The 15,358-nt window shown below is 30.2% G+C and overlaps 1 protein-coding gene across 1 annotated transcript in view; it reads right to left on the bottom strand.

Moving 5' to 3' along the window:
- LOC115882617 (acid sphingomyelinase-like phosphodiesterase 3b) overlaps positions 1–15,358 on the bottom strand; it is a 185,960-nt gene that overhangs the window by 28,503 nt on the left and 142,099 nt on the right. The window lies entirely within an intron of this gene.

Below are 15,358 nucleotides of genomic sequence, written 5' to 3'. Positions count from 1 at the left end.
AGAAGAATAAATCTTCCCTAAAAACATTTGTTTAAAATGACTAAAGAGCTATCTTCGCAGAACTCATATTTCATGTAAAGTACCGCATAACAACTGGGAAATAAAAGAAAATAATAATAAATGGGTTTTAAAAAGTTTTACGTCATTACGGCGCATTGTACTCTTAGTTTTATATATATTTTCGGCTTTTGTGCTAGGATAGTGAATGAAATTTTTGTGCTAGAGAGAAGATTTTTAATTTATACAGGGTGAGTCTTAAATAAGTGTATATATTTTTAGGGGTAGTATATTTCGACCACAGAAACAAGATTATGAGTCTTTTTTACGAAAAAAAAGTTTTTTAGTTTCTAGTTGCAAATTTACAAGAAAGAAAATCCAAAAAAGGTCCAGTGGTTCTCAAAATTTTAACAAAATATTTTTGTTTGGAAATTTTCAAAGTAGAATATCTCGGTTATTTTAGATTTATTTGTAAAACGGTAAAGGGAAAATACGTTTCTTTTATCGAGATCTACCAGCCCTGAAAATATTTCCATTTATTGAAGACTCACGCTGTAAAAAGATAAATTTTCAAATTCTTGAGATTAAGGAAGGAGTATAATGCTATAGTCTGTAAAACGAATAACTTTGAATTTGACAGTTCCCGCGGGCTTTTCTAGTGTTAATTTTATTAGGTTAGCAACTTGCGGCCATGCTGACGGAATGCCGTCTCTAATAGACCAGCCTCGGAGCGAGAATTATGATGTCACGCTAGTTAGATACTACGGATTAATAAATATGTTGTAATTCTACAACATAATTATGTTTTCCGTGTATTCCACGGAAAACATAATTATTCCTCGTATTTTTCGTTTGTATTTTAAAAATGATATAGTTTACATGAAATATATACATAATATACAGTTAATAAATACAATATGTATACCTATTTACAGTAATAAATACTTTGGCAAATAAACTATGAACCATACAAATACAGCAAATGTTTTACAATATACAAATAATGAATAGGTAGATAAGATAATGGGTAAAATGTAAAATATATTTTAAATTTTAGGGTTTGAAAATCGATCTAATTTAACACAAAACATTCAATATCTACTAATAGTGATGTATTATTATTTGCATTCACAAACTTTATATGTATATTTTGCAAGTATCAATGTTGGAAAAATTATATTTGCAAATAATACAATATCATACAAAAAAGGCTTCAGCGATGGCTATGAAATAAAGATCGCTGTCATTTTATATGTAAAATTATTCTAAAATTTTTGATTTTCTTGGGATTTAGGTTCGGGAAAAACGCTTATTAAGTTTTCATTTGGTTTTTCATTATTTTTTTTTGGTAAACAAACGTTTTAGTATAACCAAAAATACGAGGAATAATTATGTTTTCCATGAATTCTACAACATATTTATTAACCCGTAGTATCTAACTAGCGTGACGTCATAAATCTTGCTCCGAGGCTGTTCTATTAGAGACGGCATTGGTCTGATATTTGGAAATCTCAAAAGCTGATGACATTTTACTTTTGACAATTATGTGACGTTGTAGTATTGATTTTTGCAAGAAGAGGAAGAACTGTCACTTGTTTTATTATTTTCCTTTTCTATTTCACGAAAGTAAAAATAGTTACCTATCTGATTCGTTCAGGCACTCAATTTAAAGAATATCAGTAACTTTTTTGATAGAGGGATTTTATATTTGACATGTTGGTAAAAAATAAGGGTTAAAATTCAAAGTTATTCATTTTATAGACTATATCCATGTACTCATGTACGGTGGGCGGAAAAAGGACTCTATGGTGGGGATCCTTGACAGTTTTGACATTTGAATTTGATTTGAAATTTTGTGGATTTGTCAGTCTTTACTGAGCTTATTTTATGTTATTTATTATTTATTCTACTACTGATACTTGTGTAAAGGTAATAAATCTGGATTAAAATTGTGGCAGAACTTAAATTAATAGTGACACTATTGCGATTTATCGAAAAAGACTGTAAAATAGTTAGTTGTGTAGCGTGCGGTAGATCTCGGTCAAAAATCGAGTGAAATGATGGAATAACTTTTCGCTAGTAAGTGACTATATAATATACATACTTGTAGTAAACCTATCATTTATGAAATTCACTTAAATTAATTAATTCTATATTTTTTCTTGCCTTTTTGCTTTTATTTACTACTTGTCAAAAATTAGAAGTCAAAGAATTTAGTTACGTCAATTTGACTTACCTGCTTCAGTAGCGTATCGGATGTTTGTGTTAATAAATAATTATCATAACCTATCTATTTTTATTAGAATTATATATTTTTATAACAATTTTAATAACCACCAACCGTAAAATAAAACAACAAATTATTGAGTCTCCCCCACATCTACCCTACCTCATAGTTTTACACTTTTTAAATAAAATTAGAACGGCACTGATAAACCGGAATTTTAGTCGGCCATATTTGAGTCCCACCGTAGTGGATCTAAGTTTTTTGATATGCTCCTTCTTTAATCTATTTATTCAAAGGTTGTTAAGTTAAATTCATATATGAATGAAGTTAAATTCGTGAATATCGCATACAATGACATTTTAAAATGTTCGAAACATGAATTTTGCATAGAACTTTACATAAATATTGTTATTTTTGACTAACTATTAAACAGAATGTTTCATTTCAATTTGCCAACCAAATATTATGCTCGACAAAGTTACAATAAAATAACTGTTATTCTCCGTATGTTGTGCTGTTTCCGCCAGAACGTCGTGCCAAAATCTTATTCCGTTTTCGCATTTAAGCCATTTCCAATTCAAACTTAAGCTAACTGCATTTAATAATAACGGAGGAAGCATCTCTTCGGGTTATCACGCTTAACAGTGCCGCTTAGAACGGATTTCCCCACCTATAAACCCACTTCGGTACAATATTTAGAATCTATACACACGTGCAACACAAACACTCGCACAGGAACAGTGCTGTTATCTGGAAAGTGAGAAACACAAGCGAAGGGAATGAGATAAACTAATTTCCTGTTTAAGGAAACCTGAAAATGCTTGGTTTTCTATACGGAGTTACATAAAATACATCTTTATAATATAATAATGATATAATTTAATAGATGTTCACGTTATAAGTCCGATAAATCACAACTTTTACTGTATGAGTGAAATGTGTATGGACTAGTCAGCAAAGGAGCCAAGTCCAGAATTTTGAAACGAATACTGTAAAAATTAAGGTACATTCAGGCTGAGAGCGTCGCGTCCGCGTGTCGAAATGGAATCAATTCACTTAAATTAGACCGTTCAGGCAGACAGTGTCGCGTTTGGCGTTGCGCTAGCGTCTGCTGAGCGTCGGGGTTCGAGTTCAATGGGGCGGACGCGACGCAAACGCGACGCGACGCTCGACGCTCTCAGCCTGAATGTACCTAAGCAATAAGCGATACCAGCACAGATTAGGTATCCTATAAGTATACAGATAAAAATCTTGTCCCTAATTCGTGGTACGAAAATTGTTTTTTATGACGATGTGCAAACGAGTCAAATTTCCTGTGCGCAAAAATAAACTCGCGTAAAATAACAATAAACAGCGTAATAGAGAGATATCGCTAAACCGAATAGCGTGCATGGACGTTAATAAGGCCAGGTGTTATTTCCTTTACGTGAGGTGGTATTAACTCTCTTCATTTATAGTTATCGGATCGGAAAGAATTCTGATCGCGTCGCGTCCGCTATTTAAACTTAATCTAACTTTGAATTTAAAACTTTGAAATTGTTTTGTTTACTAGGTATTTTAAAACTAAAGGGCTAAAGTGCTTATTTCCAGTGCTTTTTTGTTCAACGTCTGCCAGTGGGTTTAGGGCAACAAGCAACAAATTCTCTTAGAAGGGCTAATTCGTCATCTGCTGTAAACCTAAGACTCTTTATAGGTTCTTTAATATTGGAAGAGGTGGAATCCATATTTTGGGCCATATTTATTTAATTAAAACTAATCCCAGCTACTTAAATATCAAATTGCCTAATAAAACTAAAGCAATAATTCAAACATAACCTAAAATAAAAGATCTCACCGGCCGGCTCCGGTTGTCAAATACCCGCACATGCCCATTTAAGCAATTTTTAAACGTTATCAGAGATTATTTAGAAAGAGCGCTTGGTAGTTTACCGTTCTTGAGGTACGCGTAAATACTGGATGACGCTATTCGGTTTTCCGATATCTCTCTAATAACTGTGCCGGTCAGGCGCTGTGCACAATTTTAGAAGCCATAGGTGGGCGTGCTATCTGCGCAAACTAGTCACCTAACTAGTGCCCGATTCCGAAAATTGGAATCACGAAAAACAATAAAGAAATAACACAGATTATAATCTCTATAATTTGTGATACCAGTTTAAGTTTTAGTTACGTCATCGAGGGCGCGATTTTTAAATTTATTGTTGCCAACCATCGATATATTCGGCGCCGGGCTGACTAACTGGAATTTAAATTTCCCGCTGGCGATTTAGGTGGTAGTTCCGCTGTAAAAAATGTCAAGTTGCCACATTTATTTATTTACTTCCTGACCTTAGTTTTGTATTATGAGTTTTTGATTTAAATGAATTGTGTTGTGATACTTTTTGCTAGTAGATCTTGCAGTCGAACATTGTTCTCTTTAAACCCGCTTTTAGTGCGAAGTGCACAAGATGCCGCAGCAGCTTAATAGCCGTTGTAAAAAACTCATTTAAGCAACCGTATTAGAATATTTTGAACGGGAAAGCGGTAGTAATGGCCCTTTATGTCCTGTAAGTGATATTTATAATTAATATATTATTATTTCCTAAAATATTTTGATTAAAACAAAATATGTAAAAGTGCCGGTCAAGCTTAATCACGAGACTAAATGTTTATTGTACAATGTTATATTTCATACTGTTTAGATAAAACCGATTTTTTTAAATAATTGAGTATTTTTTAATCACCTTATGTGTGTTTTGGATACAATTGTATTTACTGGTGGAAACATTGTATTTAAATGTATAACAAGGGAAATATAGAGTCAAGATATTGCCATATTTGTATATAAATGCCATAAATGTAAATTTTAATAAGTATATTGTAACTTTATTCATTTTAGCTTTTACCGAACTTTAATAATTATTTTTTTGGGGATATTGTTGTTTCTGCCAAGGAAAATAATTATTTAAATGAAGGGGAGTGTGCTTTGCTTTTCCTGCTTTAGGCTGTAACCTGTGAGACAGGCTCACATATTAATGACTCTTTGTATAATGATAGGTGTCAGGATTATTTAAGTATATTCTATGATTTGCGTCTCTTTAATTATAGATATTGTCAGTATTTCCGGTTTCCAATTAGGAAAAGCATATACAAATGGAAGAAAGTTTATTACCATATAAATTAATTTAATCCAAAGTTACGATAACAGCCTGTAGACTACCAAGTATCTAATATTAGGGACGTAAGTATATAAGTATAGTGTTATTAGTGTTACAATTATTATATTTTATTTTTCTTATAGCTATATTATAAAAAAGGCTTACTTGTCCGGTGTCTTTGTCAAATTTGTAAATTCTTAAACCAGGATTGTTGGGTCCATTATGAGTCCGTTTAGGTGTTATAGATGGCGCTAGCATAGCCCACGATATTGGTCGACCTAGAATAAAATAAAACGTATATAAAATACTTTAACACTGGAAAAAATAAAAAGGCAGAGGGTTTTGAAACACCCTGTATACAGAAAGATAATAAACAAAACGTTAATCTGGTTAATTTGGAGGCTAATCAAATCAATAATAATTACAATTTATAATAAAACAACGAACATTAAAACTGTTTTTCCAGTAATTGCTTAAAGTGCGGTAAAACCAATAAAGCATTTGAAACAACAGTGGAAATCAAAAATTTCCGTTAATTAGCTATGCAAACGTTCTGGAAGTATGATAAAACTTTGAAAAGGTTATTGAGTTTTCGTTATTATATGTATCACGCGAGGAATTACAGCCTTCGGAAAACTTTAATGTTTGCCTCGAGATTTTATGACATGTTCGTGATTACTTAATGCATAAAAAATAAGCCACTCTTTTCTATAGTGAGTACTCAATCATTAGGGCTACGACAGACGAAATTATATGTTATTTTCCTAATTTTTCTCTTTTTATTATCTGCTTTTCATTAGTAGGTAGTAGAAACTAATTTAGAAAGTAATTGAGAAATAAAAAAAGAAATTTGTGTATTATGAACTTTTCAGATACAGGGTGGTCAAATTTTCTATTTTTTTTTAATTTTTTTAAGCATAAACTCAGAATTAAATTAATTATAAACAAAAATTTAATACGTCGCAAATAATATAAAAAGTAATACTTTGTTAGTAATTATATATCGAGCAACATACACTTGGTGAATTTGTCACTGAATGTCAGTTTAATAATATATTTTCGTATTTTTATGGCTGAGGCGTAAAAGTGCTTTACTTTTATGCCTAGGCGTTAAAATGACTTTTTTATATTGTCAATCACGTCGTAAAAATTAATACTTTGGTGACGTTTTAAATAAAATTATATACCTTGTGAGACAGTACAAAATTAAATTATATTTTAATGATACTGCTTGTAAAGAAACCCTTAAAAGAATCTTATAAACTTTTAATATTCCAAGTATTTAAACTTTGTTGTTTGGAGAAGTTAAATTAAATAATTAGCAAGTTTTTTTTTGGATTACCACCCACAAGAAAAATGTTTCTTTTTCAAATTAAGGGAATGAAAATCCGAGTTAAAACATCAAGGAATAATGGACTTGAATACCAGACTAAACATTTTGTTATAACTTTTGAAGAGAAGTTTGTATAAAAAGAAATTTAAGTTTGTCTTGAAAAAAAAAACTTTTTAGAACTTTGGAAAGGTTACATTATTTTCGTTACTTTTGAAAATAAAAAAAATACATTTGATATACATAAACGATTTTTGAAATACCTACATTTATACAAGGTGAGTCTTAAGTAAATTTAAATATTTTTCGACCCCAGAGACACGATTATAAGTTTTTTTTGCAAAAAAATTGAAAATTTGAAATTTTTGAAAACATTTTTGGATTTTTTTTAGTTTTTAGTTAAAAAACATTGTTTCTTGATTATATGGCAACATAAGTAGTCGAATAAATTTACAAGAAATGATTCAGTGGTTCTCAAAATTTTAACATTATTTTTGGAAATTTAGTAAGTAAAATAACTCCATTATTTTGGTCTTAATTGAAAAACGATAAAGAGAAAATATGTTCCTTTTATCGAGATCTATCAGCCCTGAAAATATTTGCTCTTTTTTAAGACTCACCCTGTTTAGGTACGAAAAATAATATATTATGTATAATTTTAAACAATACATTTTTAGTATTATAATCGGATAGCTTGAAGTGTAAAAAAGAGTTTATTTGTACTAGTTATTTTCACATTAAAATTCTCGTAAATTTCTTTTCATACATTATAATATAAACATAATTAACCAGAACTATACAGGGTGAGTCTTAAATAAGTTATGTTAAAAATATGCGTATCATATTATCTAAAATTATACTAGTTATTATTTTTATTCCATTCAATTCATTCGAATAATTTAAGTTATAAAATTTGGTATATTAGACAAAACTTTGGTCAGATCGCATTATTGAACAACACCTATAAAAGACAACTATAAATGTACTTAAGCAGTGTGAAAACAAATATTTTAAAGGTATTAAAATTTTTCATAGCAAAAAAGTTACAGCGATTTGTTAAAAATGCATATTTTTGAAAAATACCCCGTAACTCCGAAACGGTAACAGATATCGATATGCGGTTTTCACCATCGTGTTTTTTGACAAAAATTGAGCTCTAGACACCGATATTAGTTTTTATTTATCTCCTATAGAAAAAGGTGTTTCCATTTAAAAGCGTCGAATTTGACCTACCCTGTACAATTATTATTTTTATAAATATTATATACTGTAGCTTTTTAGTTGTAAAACCAATTTACCAACTATCAATTTAGGTGATATGTTTTCTTCCGTCGAAATGTGTATGTTCCTGTAATGTACCTAATGAAACAATATACAATTTTATTTTGTAGATTTTATTACAGTGGCAAAACTGCCAGAATTTTTTTGTAATCAGTGTAATATTACAAAATTAAATAGAAAATATTTAAAACATTCCATCCAAACGTAGTTCTCGCGTTTTATAGATTTTTTTCCAAGATTCTTCTTCTAAAAAATTCAAGGAATTTAATCTATTCCGAGTCAGCGCAGCGACGCCACTTTTTCCTAACCTGCCCGACTCTATTCCAAATTTCCATCTTTCTCTAACTCGTAATCTTTTCCTTTCTCAGATATCTCGCTGCCATCTGTCGTCTGTTTCGATAATTTCGCTCCTGGACCGACTTCTGGCAGAACAAGACGCCGGTGATTCCCCTTTACTTCGCTTCCTCCTTTATTTGCCCTTTCCACAGTTGCCTCTTTCGTTTTGTAAGACCCTTCGCCAAATTGCGCTACTGTTGTGCCCCAAATCTCCTCCTTACTTACAAGTTTAAATGGTATTAATGCATACTTAACTGAAGCCGGGTATCTTAGCATTGTTATGCAGTGTTATGAATTGGTGGTTTATAGCCATGGGGGTGTTGGAGAGAACGGTGTTTAATATAATTCAATAGAGTCAAATTATATTGTTATACCCTATAATCGATACCTGATTTAAGGGAGAGGTGGATTACTGTTTGAATTATAGAGGGTGGTCCGAACTATATTTCGGAAACTTAGGGCAGCATATTTTGCAGATAAAAAGTTTGTATAAATGTATCTACTAAATTGCTTAATTTTGGAGATACAGGGTGCACAAGTTTCATTTATATTTCAATTTTTTCCAAATAATTTCTCAAGTAACGTCAATATTTGGATGGAAATTGGTGCCTGGGAGTTTTTTGACATGAGAAATTTGATTTTGCTGTCAATATGACCACCTATATGTGTTTTAACTGTTTTGAAGAGTAATAACTTTTCGTCCGTACGTGTATAAAATTACTGAGTAAAAAATATACAATTCCGTGATTTTGTACAAATAAACATGTTGAGTAGATGGTTATTTGACTAAAATGATAAATTTGGGAATTATAATAAATTTTCTGCGAAAAAATTATGATAAAATAGTTTCTGTTGAACTTTTCGCACAAAAACATTTGAAATTCATGATTTCAGTCTAATAACTATTTAGTCAACATGTTTAATTTATGTCAGTGATGACAGGTATTTATAATTTTGATTCCAAATATTTTGAGAACCATTCTTCGTAGCGATTTTTACCAAGAGACATTTTTACGTAAAAAATCACGTAGTTTTATGCAGGTACGGACGAAAAGTTAGTAAAAAATTGCGATTTTTTAATTCTCAGTAGTTGAAATTCATAAATATATTTTGAACGCCCTGTAGCATCTAACTAGAATTTCTTTATATATATCTTTTTCTATATTTTTATAAAATCCTCCTATCAAATGTTAGTTGTCCCACTTCAGAAACAATGGCATCACTGACACTGAAATATAACATTTGTTGAAGCAAATTGAAATATTACAAAATTATTAATTTTAGGTATATAACAAACATTATATATATAAAAAGAAAATTGAATAAAAAATACGGTGTTGTATTTAAAAAAACATGTTATATCCGCCACACTTTTTTGAAGCCCCCTGTATACTCTACAATAATTTTAAAATGTGTATCTTAACCTTCTCTATAACTTTTATATTTAGATTTTTTTGTATACCTCGAAACAAATGAGATAATAGACTTTATCTTTAACTCACCCTGCAGATAATCCAATGGGTTATGAGAGACATTTCTTTATTTTAATATGTCTCAACTAGTTGACGCCAGGCGCATCCGCCACGACATAAAAAAAAATACTTTTTATTTTTTTTAATTAAATGAAAAACAAAAAATCGGGCGACGACAGTTTTTAGAAGAGCCAATTAGCTATCTTTTAGTAAAAAAGCAACTTTCTAGAGCAAGTCGTTACTTCAGTAGAGACGACACAGATAAACATTAGCATTTTATATATGTAGATGTATTTACTATTATTTGCCTACAAATGATAAAAGCAAAATAGAGCAAATTAAGATTAGTCTTCCTGTTTACTCCAACACACTATTAAACACCAAATCCCCTTTATTGAAACCAATCTATTTCCTTTCCACTATTTAATACCCACACCCGTTCCGCAAGTCAAACTACCTAACGCAACTCGTTCACCTAGTTTGAACAATGCACCTTTCTCCGTCAATGCCCCTGTTGACTGTTGGGTGTGAGCGAGAGATATGCATCGGCCCGATTGAATTATATTAAACGCCGTTACCGCTGACACCGCCATAGCCATAGACCCGCGTCTATTCGAAACACCGTATAACAAAGTTAAGTCGCCCGGCTCCGGTTAAGTATGCATTAATACCGTTTAAACTTGTAAGCAATACGGGGATTTGAGGCGTAACAGCAGCGCGGATCGATGAAGGGACTTCGGGAATTGGATAAAAGACTGGGAGTGATCAAACAGATTATCAGATTTAGTATTAAGATGTTTGAGTATGTAGTCGCTTCCACAATTTTGTTTTATATAAGTTTTCAAGCTTTTTATGAAGTTTATGGCTATTATAGAGCCTTATTCCTTACTTAGAGAGTATTAAATTATCTCTTCAAAAGTTTAAAAGGCTTCTGTATTATTTTGATGCTCATCCACGAGTAAGGTGGGTAAAAAAAATCGAATATATTTTTTTTTATTTTATACTCTGAAAAAAGGTTTGTAGACACCTCAAAAAAATTCTCTCCAAGTACGAGCTTTTAATTTTAATAGGGAGGTCCCCGTCTTTCACTTTTCTATTTTTTCCTTATTATTAGAAATAAAAATTCATATCTCGGTATCTACTATTTAAAATAAACTAAAATATTTCGTCTCACATATGTTCCTACATAATATTTGTAGGTAATTTCTTACAAATATTTGTAGAAAATTGAATTATCTACAAAAAAAGCCTCTTACAATTTTTTTTCTAAACTTTACCGTTCGAAAGTTGTCAAAGGTTGAAGTTTGATTAATTTAAGACAGATTTCTTTTTTCTTATGAATTTTATAACTCGTTAACAAACATTATTATGATAGGCGCACGGTTTGGTAGGAAATTCACTGCTCTATAAAAATGGTTTCTTATGATTAGTCGATTAAATTAACCGTTTAAAAGATATTCATCGTCAAACTTCAAAGCAACAATAATTTTAACAGTTTTTGATAAATAATAATTCGAACAATTCCAATTTATTTTATGAGTTTCGGGAAAATTTGTACAACTTTGAGTTTCTACGAACAAAGAAATATTTTAAACTTTTGTTATTATGTTTGGGTTACATCGAAACAAAAAATAGTTGCATTTTGCTAACTTAGAGTCAATGATTCATTAAATTTCGAGTAAATAACGTTTTGTGACTAATTTAATATAAAAAGTATTTATTTAGAAGAAAAAAAATCAATTTTTTATCAAAAAGTTTTTTTTTATTTAATTATCAACTGAGATATAATTGGATTGGAATTGTCCGAATTATTATTCAAAAACTGTTAAAATTATTGTGCATTGAAGTTTGACGATAAATATCTTTTAAACGGTTAATTTAATCGACTAATCATAAGAAGCTATTTTTGTAAGGCAGTTAATTTCCTACAAAACCATGAGTTGTGGGTTTCATAATTATTTTTTGTTAACGAGTTATAAAATTCACAGGAAAAAAGAAAACTGCCTTAAAATAATTAAACTTTTAATAAACTTTCGAACGGTGAGGTTTAGTAAAAAATTGTAAGAGACCTTTTTTGTAGAGAATTCAATTTGCTACAAATATGTGAAACGAGATATTTTAGTTCCAAATAGTACCGAGATTTGAAATTTTCTTTCTAGTAATAAGGAAAAAATAGAAAACTGATATTAAAATTAAGAGCTCACACTTGGAGAGAATTTTTTGAATTTCTTTTGGCAATTTTTAAAATTTTCAGTTAAAAAACCTATTAACTTCATAATATTGCAACATAGGTGGTAGATTAAACTTATAAGAAAGAAAACCTAGAAAAGATCCAGTGGTTCATAAAATTTAAGTGAAAAATATTTTTTTTATTTTCAAAATAAAATATCTCGGTTATTTTGACTTATTTGAAAAACGGTAAAGAGAAAATATGTTTCCTTTATTGAGATCTACCAGCCCTGAAAATATTTGCATTTATTTAAGACTCATCCTGTATAAATTTCAAATCGAAAAAAAAGATATATAAGAAAATCAAATTATTGCAGGGAATTCCATTAAAAAAATGAAATTCTTATCTATCTTTTAGTCTTTTCTTTATTTTTAATCTTGTTAAGTGTAAGTTGCTAGTTATTTTTTTAAATCAATATATGGGGTTAATTAATTTGTCTCATTATTTATAATATAATTTTCGTGACAAATTTATTGCAGTCGATCTTTGCCATTGCTACTAAAAATTAATTAACACAAACAGCATGTATGTTTATTTACGGCTTTAATTAAAATTAGATATTCCATTTGAAGTGTCCAGAAACCGCAACAATTAAAACTATCAATCAAATGGTAATTAAAATCGAAGTTTAATATAAATTCGGGATTGATTACACGAATCGACGATGATTATTTGTTTTTAGAGTTGTGTGCATTATTTGCCTTATTTGAAACAAATTTATATTTTGGCAAATTAATAAACATGCTACGACTTTGTATTAATATACAATTGAAGAAAATAGTTAAAGTGCCCGGTGGCGTAGAGGTACAGGCTCTCGTCTACCAATCTCAAGGTTGTGGGTTCGAATCGCACACCCGGCATTTCATCAGCGGACTATTTTTATTAAAATAAAAATAGTTTGGGTACCTAGGTCGACTCAGCCTTAAATGAGTACTTGGGATTCACAATCCTGAGGTAATAATGGGCGGTTGAAGCGTAGTGCTAGCCACGTTACCTTCCTTGTATACCGAACGGCTCTAGCATGGCAAGCTGTACCTTGCTACTCCCAAGGCGTTAAACGCTATATACGGGAGCTATTATTATTATTATTAAAAAAATAGTTTATTTAATTAATAAATATATAACTTGTAAAAAGTGTGGGTTTCGCCACTTAAATTAAAACAAAATCTACAAAATAAAAGTCATATTTTGTAAACATTACTACATTGAAACTGGCTTATCAGTGGCATTTTACTAGTTAAACAAATTCGCCTAATCGACAAGAAATTCTTAACGTTTCAGGAGGTATATCTCCTCCCTTTGTCAGAAGCAAAAAAACTGTAAAGCTTCATTCAGAACCTCGTAATTAGTGGAATAAATTAGTGGTTTCAATTAACGTAGAAGTTTGTTCCTTTAATTTCAATGTAAGCATTCAAAACGTCAAAATTGGTGGTAGACATTTTCAATTAGTAGAAAAAGTTATTAAACTTTTAACTTTTCCACTAATTATACTTCAAAATTTGCGAGAAATGTCATTTTGGCATTTGATTATCTTCCGTCAAGAGAAATTGTGGTTATAAATCAAAAGTTGATTGTTAAATATAAGCTAAATATTAGGCTTTTTTATGGATACAAGTGACTAACGCAAGCTGTTGCTAGGATATCATATTAACTTTAATGATGCTTTTTAAATACTGTGAATGATCGTAAACTAAAAAGTATAAAGTGTAATTGAAACCACTAATTTATTCCACTAATTGCGAGGTTCTGAATGAAGCTTAAGACTCAAGATAAAACTATTTAAAATCTTTAAACACAACTATTCAACAACAATTTAGTTTTTAGCAGATATATTTACTATGAACCGTAGTCTTTCTTTAAAATGATATTACATGTGTGTGTGTGTGTGTGTGTGTGTGTGTGTGTGTGTGTGTGTGTGTGTGAAATTTCTGATTACAGTGACATTTAATTACAAATAGTAATTTTATTACTTTTTCCTGTGGCTAAAAACAGACTTTTCGAGAAATAAGCCAGTCACAATGGTATATACATTTTTTAATTTATTATATATTTTATCATTGTTATACAAACTTGTTAATCATTACAATTTCTTTTATTCTTATCTTAATACAGTGAATATCTCCCAAAAAAGCGATTTTTACTGATTTATGGTATGAAATGACAAAATCATACTATATAAAATTTTAAAAAACAAGCTTTTAGTAGCATCTTGAAAATAAAAAGTAGAACTTATTGTTGCACCGAACTTAGAAATAACATCAGGGAGTTGTAACATGGGAATTCCAGGTTAGACTTTTGACCACAGATTCAAACAGCCCGATGATTTCAAATGTTTGTTTTAGAGCTGTTATTCCCATAAGATTGCTGAAGTGAATTTTCGTGTTTACCAGCAAAGAGGTATTCAGTGTCTACATGAAATACAAGGTTTACTTATTAGAATTTTCGAAAAAAACAATTAAGGTATTAAATTTATATATTTCAAAATATTTCACCCCTCATGGTTATACAGGGTGGTCCGAACTGTATTTCGGAAATTTTGGCAGCTTGTTCTGCAGATAAAAATAAGTAAGTTCGTATAAATGTATGTCCTAAAATGCCTAGTTTCGAAGATACAGGGTGTAGAAGTTTCATTTTTATTTCGATTTTTTCCAAATAATTTCTGAAGTAACGTCAATATTTGGATGAAGATTGGCGTCTGAGAGTTTTTTTGACATGAGAAATTTGATTTTGATGTCAATATGACTCCTACTTGTAGAGGGCACCACCTACATGTTGTTTAACTGGTTTGAAGTGTAATAATTTTTGGTCCGTACCTGTATAAAACTACTGAGTAATAAAATATGCATTCACGACGATTTCTACGTAGAAAAGGTCTCTTGGTATAAATCGCCACGAGTAATGGTTCTCGAGATATTCGGAATCGAAAAACTGCTTAATCATTTTTTTGAAGAAAATTTTATGATTAATTTAAAAAAATAAAATGTTCCCAAATTTATCTTTTCATAGATTTTTTATCTACTCGACATGTTTATTTTTTGTCAATAATGACATGTATTGACTATTTCCATTGTAAATATCTTGAGAACGATTACTCGTAGCGATTTTTACCAAGAGATATTTTTTACGTAAAAAATCACGGAAATGTATAGTTTTTCACCCGTTAGTTTTTATACAAGTACAGACGAAAAGTTATTACTCTTCAAAACAGTTAAAACACATGTAGGTGGCGCCCCCTTACAAATAGGAGTCATATAGACATCAATATCAAATTTCTCATGTCAAAAAACTCCCGGAAACCAATTTTCAGCTTAATATTGTCTGTACTTTAGAAATTATTTGAAAAAAAAACGA

The sequence above is a fragment of the Sitophilus oryzae genome, unplaced genomic scaffold, assembly GCF_002938485.1.
Source record: "Sitophilus oryzae breed Bouriz unplaced genomic scaffold, Soryzae_2.0 scaffold_178_pilon_pilon, whole genome shotgun sequence".
NCBI lineage: Eukaryota > Metazoa > Arthropoda > Insecta > Coleoptera > Curculionidae > Sitophilus > Sitophilus oryzae.
The sequence above is the reverse complement of the archived record's forward strand: the minus strand, read 5'-3'. Positions and strand labels throughout refer to the sequence as shown.